Source organism: Macrobrachium rosenbergii, chromosome 47 (genome assembly GCF_040412425.1).
Source record: "Macrobrachium rosenbergii isolate ZJJX-2024 chromosome 47, ASM4041242v1, whole genome shotgun sequence".
Classification (NCBI taxonomy): domain Eukaryota; kingdom Metazoa; phylum Arthropoda; class Malacostraca; order Decapoda; family Palaemonidae; genus Macrobrachium; species Macrobrachium rosenbergii.
Genome location: NC_089787.1, coordinates 391,935 through 401,611, shown reverse-complemented (window position 1 = coordinate 401,611; position 9,677 = coordinate 391,935).

Sequence of the window (9,677 nt, the reverse complement as noted above, 5' to 3'; positions counted from 1 at the left end):
GAAAACCTCTGTAAAATCTCTTGCTGCAGCTGCGTTACTACAAAACACACTTTTTCACCAGGCGCCATCACAAATTAAGTAACTTTACTAAATTCAGATCTCAAAAGTTAATGCTAATACGTGACCACAAAACACTACGTTAAAAGTAATATTCTTTTTAAGAACGAGAGAGAGAGAGAGGGAACCAAATCAACTGGTCTCAGAAATCAGAATGAAACAGATTTTAGAATTCCAGTAACACGTGAAACAATTACATAACGTCATTAAACGCATTTTGGGTGCGAGATACAAAAGTTCTAGAAGCCGGGAGGTGACGTCATTAAAACATTTTGAGTGCGAGATACCATGGAGAAACTTCTAGAAAGAAAGTTGCGTCATCCCAGCAAAACGTTTTGAACGCAATCTTACAAAACATGGCGTAACTGATCAGGACACATATTTTCTCTCTCAAAGTGGCGTTCGTGACTCAAACAACGCATGTAATAACATGAAATTACTCGTCTTGAGCTCGTATGGGACGAATTGGCATTTGTTATCCAAACCTATCATCACGACCCAAAACAAAGTGTTCTCTCTTATCTCAACTGATGACAATTGAAATGAAACAAGTCTTTGCTGGACACACACGTGTTCATATACTATGCTTTTACCAAGAAAGATATTATTCATTCTAAACTACGCTATCAAGTTATTTAATCATTAGTTCTTTTGAGATCTGATGCCAAACTAAATATGACACTTCAACAATCATTATCATTACACATAATAAAAAAGCCTAAACATGTCAAAAATTATAGGAGGATATACGTTATTCAAGGCAACATCATGAATATATATATATATATATATATATATATATATATATATATATATATATATATATATATATATATATATATATATATATATATATATATATATATATATCAGAAGGCAACATCAGGCAAAAATGAAGTATGTGGTATGTTTCTGACTTTTTATCAAGTATTTACCAAGACATCTTCAAGAGGATTGATGTGCAATGGTAGAAAAATTACAATAAATATGCTAAGGTGTCCTATTAAAGTTATAACATAATCCAGATCTCCAGAATACACTAGTTAAATATCAAAGTTTGATTAACTTTTTTACAGCATGTAGGTGTTAACGTGGTAACTCGGACCATATGGTTCAGATGATGCTGGTAACATAAGCAAGTTGTAGGGCCCTATCCATGACGATTGCCTGAATGCCTTCTGACACTTCCTACAAATTCGGTGCAACAGTAAGTAGACATACAGGCCCTCACCTCCAAGGCTGCCTAAAATAAGACAAAGAAAATTGAATACATGCGATGATTAATATTTCCTTCCGTGCTGTGTGGTCAATTTTACAATTATATACAAGTCTGCATTTGTAAAAATTGTACAATATATTGCCAGAAATATGATTTAGACTTGATGATAAATCACAGAAATATAAATAGTAGGAAAATTAAACGAAAATGGAGGCATTGTAGTTTTGACAGTTCTTTGAGCCTAGTTCCACCCTTACTATGCCTGTAATGATAAAATGTACTAGGCTCCAGAGATGGTGTCAAAGCAATATATATATATATATAGTATAGCCCATTATAGGATATATATATATCATATATAATATCTCTATATATAATCATATATATATATATCTCTCTTATATATATATACGATATCATATATATATATATCTCTCTATATATATATATTATATATATATATATATAATGTATATATAGCGATATATATATATCATATATATATATATATAGGCTATATATATATGGCAGGATATAATTATATATATATATATATATAAATATATATATATATATATATATATATATATATATATATATCTATGCCATATATATATATATATCTATATATATATATATATATATGGATATATATATATATATTATATATATATATATATATACGTATATCTCTATATATATATATATATATATATCTATGTAATCATATCTGTTGGATATATATTCTATATATATATCCTTAATTATATATATATATCTATATAAATTCCAAGCCCTGTATCCATATTTATATATCTATATATATATATATATATCATATATATATCCCTTCAATATATATATATAATATATATATATATATATATATATATGGTATGACTCTTTCTATATATATATATATATATATATGCTTATATATATATATAATAAAGGATGCTCATACACAATTGTTCTGTGCATTAGTAGAATGATTAAAGGACCTCATTCAAACTGGATGGTATCTAATGGAGTATTTATTCAGAAAAGTTACAAGCTTTCTTGGATAAACAGTCCATATTATCAAAATCCATGAAATGAGCAGACACGTAGTCAGCTGTATGTATATCTGTGTGCTAGGTACTTTTAATCCTATAATCGCCTAGCTCCTCCTGTGTGTCCCCCACCTCCTCGTGATCTTGGTCTTTCTCTGCTCCCTTCTTCTTCCAGGTGTCCGTTTTCCATGTGTTCTATTGCGTTTTCCTTCGTTTCCTTGCTCCTGTGAGTATATGATTTTCTAGATATGCTGTCTTCAAAGCTTTCTCTTCATGCTGTCTTATCAAGCCATTTCTGGTGTTCCCTGCCATTGTGTTGTTGGCACAAGTCTGAATGTTTTGTTGGTGTTCCTGTACAGAAAACTTATATTTTCCCAGTCTATTTTATGATCATTTTTCCAACAGTGTTTGGCAACTGCCGACGTCTGATTATAATGCATTATGTTCTACAGATGTTGGCGTTCGCTTCCAACTCTCTTTACATGATTTGCCAGTTTCATATAGTACCCTTCTTCACAGTCTAGACATGCTGCCATATATACCCCCTCTGATCTCTCTCCCTCTACCGACTTTTTTTTTTTAACTATTTTATTTCTAATGGTGTGTTTTGTAGCTGCCTATCAATTTGAAATTATCTAGCTTTTTCTGTTCATGGGTGCAATGAAGTTGTTGTCCGGGACTGTAATTATTTTCTTCCCCTACCAAATCAAGTTCCTTTCTATCCTTTCCCTCTTCCAAAATACTTTTCTTTGTTTTGATGTATATTGCCCAAATCCCACCAATACTTAGGTTTCTAATCTCATAAAACTCTCCTCAGTAAATCCATCTCTCCGTCTAAAAATTCTTTTGGGACTCCAAATCCTATAAGCCTGATGGCCAACCCTGTCATTACTTGCTTTTTATTTCTTCCTATGACTGGAGAACCTGTTTGTATGAATTGGTAGACGCTTCTTCTCCTATCTATTACCTTGAATTTTAAATTTCCCCTTCCCTCTTAACCAGGGCATCCAAGAAAGGAATTTCTCCTCCTTCTCTTCTTCTTGGAGTTGTGAACTTGAAACACATCAATTTGGGCAGCCCCCTGCTCATTATCACGGATAGTTTTAATGTGGACTGTTTGGACCAAAAAGTGCGGAAGTTTCTGAATAAATCTCCATTAGATGTTCCAGTTTGAATGAGGTCCTTTTAGTAATATATATATATATATATATGGATATATATATATATATATATATATATATATATATATATATATATATATATATATATATATATAAATATGTATAAATATAAGTATATGCCATTATATATGAATATATTATATATATATATATATTATATAAATATGCTTCGTATATATTATATATATAATATACTATATATATCTATATATATACCTATATATATATATATATATATATGTATGAATAAATATCTGTATATGTATGTATAATGTATAAGGCCTATATGTATATATGTATATATATATATATATATATATATATATATATATATATATATATATATATATATATATATATATATATATATATATATATATATATATATATATATATATATATATATATATATATATATGTATATATATATATCAATATATAATATATATATATGTATATGTATATATTATATATAATATATATATATATATATATATATATATATATATATATATATATATATATATACATATTTATATATAGTATATATATATATATATATATATATATATATATATATATATATATATATATATATATATATATATATATATATATATGTGTGTGTATGTGTGTGTATAAATATATGTATGTGTATATATATATATATCTTTCCCATGTATAAATATATGTATGTGTATATACAGTATATGTATATATATATATATATATATATATATATATATATATATATATATATATATATATTTATATATATATATATAAAATATATATATTTATAGCCGATATATATATATATATATATATATATATATATATATATATATATATATATATATATTATATATATATATATATGTATAAATATATGTATGTATATATATATATATATATATATATATATATATATATATATTTATATATATATATATATATATATATATATATATATTACTCAAGAATAAACCTCCCTCCTTCCTGTAACTTTGATTTTGAAATAATCTGTATTTCTGCCTGGATCGAAAATGAGGGATTTAGCTCAGGCGTAGAAAAACCAAGCCTATTTGAACCTGTCAACAGCCATTAGCTAGGCCTCCTTAACACCCCTAACATCACGCAATCAGCAAACCAATACAAACTCCTTTTCCCCATCATGCTATATTATAAGACATGTAGGGATAGGGACTCCAAATGGATTTAACCGTTAATGGAACAGGTAGATTCTGGAGCTGTTGGCATATAATGATAAGTGTGCTTTTTCATCTATGCCCCCTTTGCTGGTTCTTTTGACTTTCTTGCAGGTAGGGTTGGCTCAATGCCAGACATGTTTGAAGAAGCCATGCTTTTGAAAAGCAAAAAGCAGAGACTGCTCTGGATCAGACCTCATCTGTTGGCGGATCGTGTTGCATTTTCCAACTCAGGTACTGGTTTGAACTAACCCGACGGACATCTACTGGAATGGTTGTTTGGCCCTACAACATGTCATAAAAATTCATGATATGTTGCAAGTAGTCAATACCAGCCCTTCCCCTCTTATTTAAACTCCTTAAAATTCCATGTCTTTAAACTTTAACTTCTTAAAAGTCAATCCTCCCTTTGTAAGAATCGGCAGTATCCCATAGAATTGCCATTTACGTCCTTGAATTCAAGTAAAGACCAGTGATTCCATCAAATATCCCTCCACCAGTGCAATTTCCCCAGAAATTTACCTTAAGCTATTTCAGTGTTAATTTTATCTTTACAGTGAAATACGATCAAATTCTGTTTCATTGTTATAGCCTACAATGCTCTGATTCTCAGATTTTCCCTATGATCTCGTTTTAATCATCTTCTAAAATTGTGGTTAAATTTTTTTAGAACGTGTTATTGGGTGATATTTCATAGGGGATTCATCTCCTTCAGTGTATACCATCTTCCTAACTAATTACGTCTCTTTCTAAAAAACACACCGCATGGAAAAAGAATCGCTTTCCATAATTCAGTATCTCATCTGCCAGACTAAAACCTGATCATTCCTGTCGGATCAGTAACAATACCGTTGTGTGAAATGTTCCATCATGTTATCCTCCCATCCTGGAGTTCCATCATTTGCATTACCTGAGACTATTTGCAGCGTAATCCGGGCCCTTGACAGAATGTTATTATTATCATTATGTACTGATTATATTCATATTTGCCCCATTTTAATCAACCAGGGTTTGCCAAATCATTTCATCCTTGTCCTGTGTCCCTATAACTGAATCTGCTAAACTTAGTGATATATGTTGTTCTATTTCGTCTCATTGTTTACTTGCTAAGTCTTTAAATAAACCCCTGTAAATTTATAAATGCATGTCTACTTCACATAACAGATACTATTTTCAATTGTAAATCAGGAAAATCTAACTAAGTTTTTCATATAACTTTTTCCTTTTGCTCATAAACTGGACTTTCTTGGTTTTTGATTGATAATCAGTTATAATTTTGCTTTAGTTTCTCAAAATGCCAAGAGAGTTATGACAATATATATATATGTATTGTTTGGTATATATATGTTTATATATATATATATATATAATTTATATAAATAATCGTCTTCTCAGGATATAACATTCCTATAAATAATAATAACACACACACATAACATCTGTATATATATAATCATGAAGCTACAAATGTCCATCGTAATATCTCGAAATCACGCTCTCTCGGTATATCTCCGTTGGAGAATTGTCGCCGTTACTTTTTTATATAAGTGATAAATGAATCTGGAATGTCGTGGGGACATTAACCTGCGACCAAAGCCTATTCAGCGACTCAGTTAGCGTAGGAACCATCATCCCTCATGAATGGTTTATCTCAGCGTGGGGAGCTCCTTATGATGTTATAATCACATAGATGTTTCCTTGGTGTTTCGTATAGTTGAAAGATTATTTTTATACTTTTGGTTAGTATGCATGTTTATATATGATGAAAAAGTAATTTCGTGTTTAATTAAATTTGGACAAGGAGTAAGTAATGTATTCTTTTCAATAGGTCGCTAGATGAGATCCAGTTCTCATAACTCGTTTTTTCATGGACGTATATATTTATTTGTTACGCTCAAAAACACACAACCAAAAACATACAAATATATATATATATATATATATATATATATATATATATGAATGTCTTTTTCCTGTAATACAGTGTAATATGTAGAATAAGAAGGCCCATAAACACTATTTAATTTTGAAACCATATATTTCGGGCACTTGTTTCTGTACCCCTGTTCACTGGTAGAATATGGACAGGTGAAGAAAGTTACAATGGTATATATACAAAAACATGAAGGTGTGGCCTTAGGCCTCGATGGTATGGAGGGTGGCGTTTCTTAAGAAGGAGGAGAATGACCAAATTCCTAGTTTTTGGCCTCGTAGCTCCCGTTTGGCGATGGATCTGGCGGTCGCGTTTTCTTGGGTCATCTTCTTCAAAAGGGGTTTGAGGATTAAGGTGTCAATGTCGTCCGATTTCCAATGTCCTCCTGACAGGTTCATATTGTTGGTTTGATTGATGATAGCAGATTCCAGCATCCTTCTTTTGTACGGACAGCTACTCTTGAAAACCAACTCCGCCCCACTCAGTTAATGACATGCCCTGTATTTCTGATATGTAGGAAAATTCCCGAACTCTCCGAAGCGTAACGTACTGATCTTTTGTGCTCTGTTATTCTTTGCGAGCGATCTACCTGTCTAGCCTCGCAAGATGTCATGACAATTGCTACACCGTATCTTGTAAACTCCGGCTTCTTCCCTTTTGTTATTTAAGTATACATTAATGGCGAACTCCCGATGGATTTGGGATAATGGAAAATGAAAGGATTATCAGAACCTGAGTTGTTCGGTGGCCTTTTGGATGTTTTCATCATTATGGAAGCTTTATTTTGTTGTTGAAATCTATTTGTCTGTTGTGAGTGGGACCTCTATAGTATATTTTATTCGCTTTTTGTTAATAGCCCTCTCGATAATGTGTGGTGGATAGAGCAGTTGCGTTAGGTGTTGGTGGATCGTGTTAAATTCTTTATCAGGTACTCATTTGAACATATCCTAAGTCCTCTGAGGATAAGTTGCACCCTACCATGATTTTTACGGAGACGTCGTGGTAGCTTAAGAAATGAATGTAGGAAACAGCGAAGGTGGGTTTTCTATATACTGTAAATGCATACCTGTTCCGTTTCTTATGATCAGTACATCTAAAACAGCAGTTTTTGCGTCCTTTTTCCATTCTGTTTTAAATTTTATGGTCGGAACTGGCAATTTAGCCTATTAAAAAATTCTTTAAAGTCCCCCCCAGCTATTGTCCCAGAAAGTAAAGATATCATCTACATATCTAAGCCAGATCATGTTATGGGGTTTGATAGACGACAAAAGTTCTGTTTCGAAATATTCCATGTACAAGTTTGCTAGAAGAAATGATAGGGGACTTCCAATACTACAGCCAAATTTTTGTTTGTAAAAATTACCATTGAAAGAAAACACGTTGTTAGTTACACAGAGGTTGATAAGTTTTAAAGTTTATCTATGCCAAGAGGAAAATGGTCTTCATATGGTTGTAACTTCCTCTCTAAAAAAAACAACACGTTGTTAATCAGGACTTTAGTAAATAATGAATCGACGTCTAGGCTGAGCAATTTGATGTTGTTAGAGGATGTTTAAACTATTAAATTTTTGTATGAAATCCTCTGCATGTTTGACGTGGGAGGATGAGAAGGTTCCTAGAAAGGGGTGATAACAAGTCTGCGAGCCATTTTGATAATTTGTACATGAAAGAGCCCTGCTAGATATTATGGGGCGTAAAGGGAATCCCCATCTTTATTTGTTTTTGGGAGGCCGTAAAAATAGGGAGAGAGGGTTGATTGTGAATGTCTCTAGTAATTCTATGTCTTTCTTTATTGCCCCTATGGTTCTGACTGATTTGTTAAATTGAGTTCTTGAACTTTATTGATGTGTCTCCTTGTCTAAAGAGAACTATTTTTCCCGTCTTTGTCAGATTTTGTGATGATGATATCCCCCTTTTCCTTTAAACTAACTAATGCATTTTGGAATCTTTTTCGGGGCAATTTTTGTTGTTATTTCGCTCCAAGACATTTAGCAAAATGCCTGAGACATGCCTCTTCCTTGTCATAATTGTTTTTGCAAAATATTTTAGCAAAAGCAACTAGGAAATTAAGATTACTCTCGGGACCAGGTTTTAGAGCGAATGAAACTCCAAGATTTAAAACGGTCTGTTCTTCTGCAGTGAGGGGATGGTTAGAGAGATTTTAAATGCCCCTTCCGTAAGCTCCGAGAGATGTGTTCTGCCTTTCAATGCGGTCACGTTTTCACTCGTAACATCCTGTTAAGTTTCCTTTTGTTATTATTATTCCTTTTTCCCCCTCCTTCTAAGAACTCTCTTTTGTCTGTTCATCCGTCATAACATTGAACGAGTATCTATTTATAGCCTGTACCCGAGTGTGGGCAGTGGACTCATAAAATTAGCTGGTTTAAAGTTAGCAAATTAAAACTCATTGAATACTCTCGCTCCTACAACTGTCAAAACACCCTAGGTAAGAGGCGAGTTGGCGAATTAGGTATAGTCATTACAATATCACGTAAAGGGGATGCTATTTACAAAAAAAATGCTGTTTTATCATTTTACACCACCTCTTCAAGGCAGATTGTACTAACCACATGCCATGTTGATTTAGAATTAAGGAACTTATATGTAAATTAATTCTTAAATTTTGTCTCCTGCCTCAAAATTATCTTGTCCTGGTAATCCTAAAGTAATGTATACTGTAAAATTGAAGAAATTAATGGGTCATGTTAAAGTACTTTAGTATTAATGTGATGGAATTACTTTCCATTTTGCATGGGGATAGAGTAAAGGAAGAGTTTTTCCATTTCTTGTTGGGAGAAGAATACAGTAAATCAGCTGTGCAGACTTCTTGGATATCAACATACAAGCCTGAATGAAAGGCTCGTATGTTTTCTTCTGTGGGAAGCTATCATAATAACCCAAGAAGTCTCGCACAGTGCGCCTCACCCCACACCCCACTTACCCCTTGGTTTATTGACTAGAAATCAGGCCCGTTATCAACATTCGATCTGTCCCTTTTTTTCACCTGGAACAGATATTGGGATGACA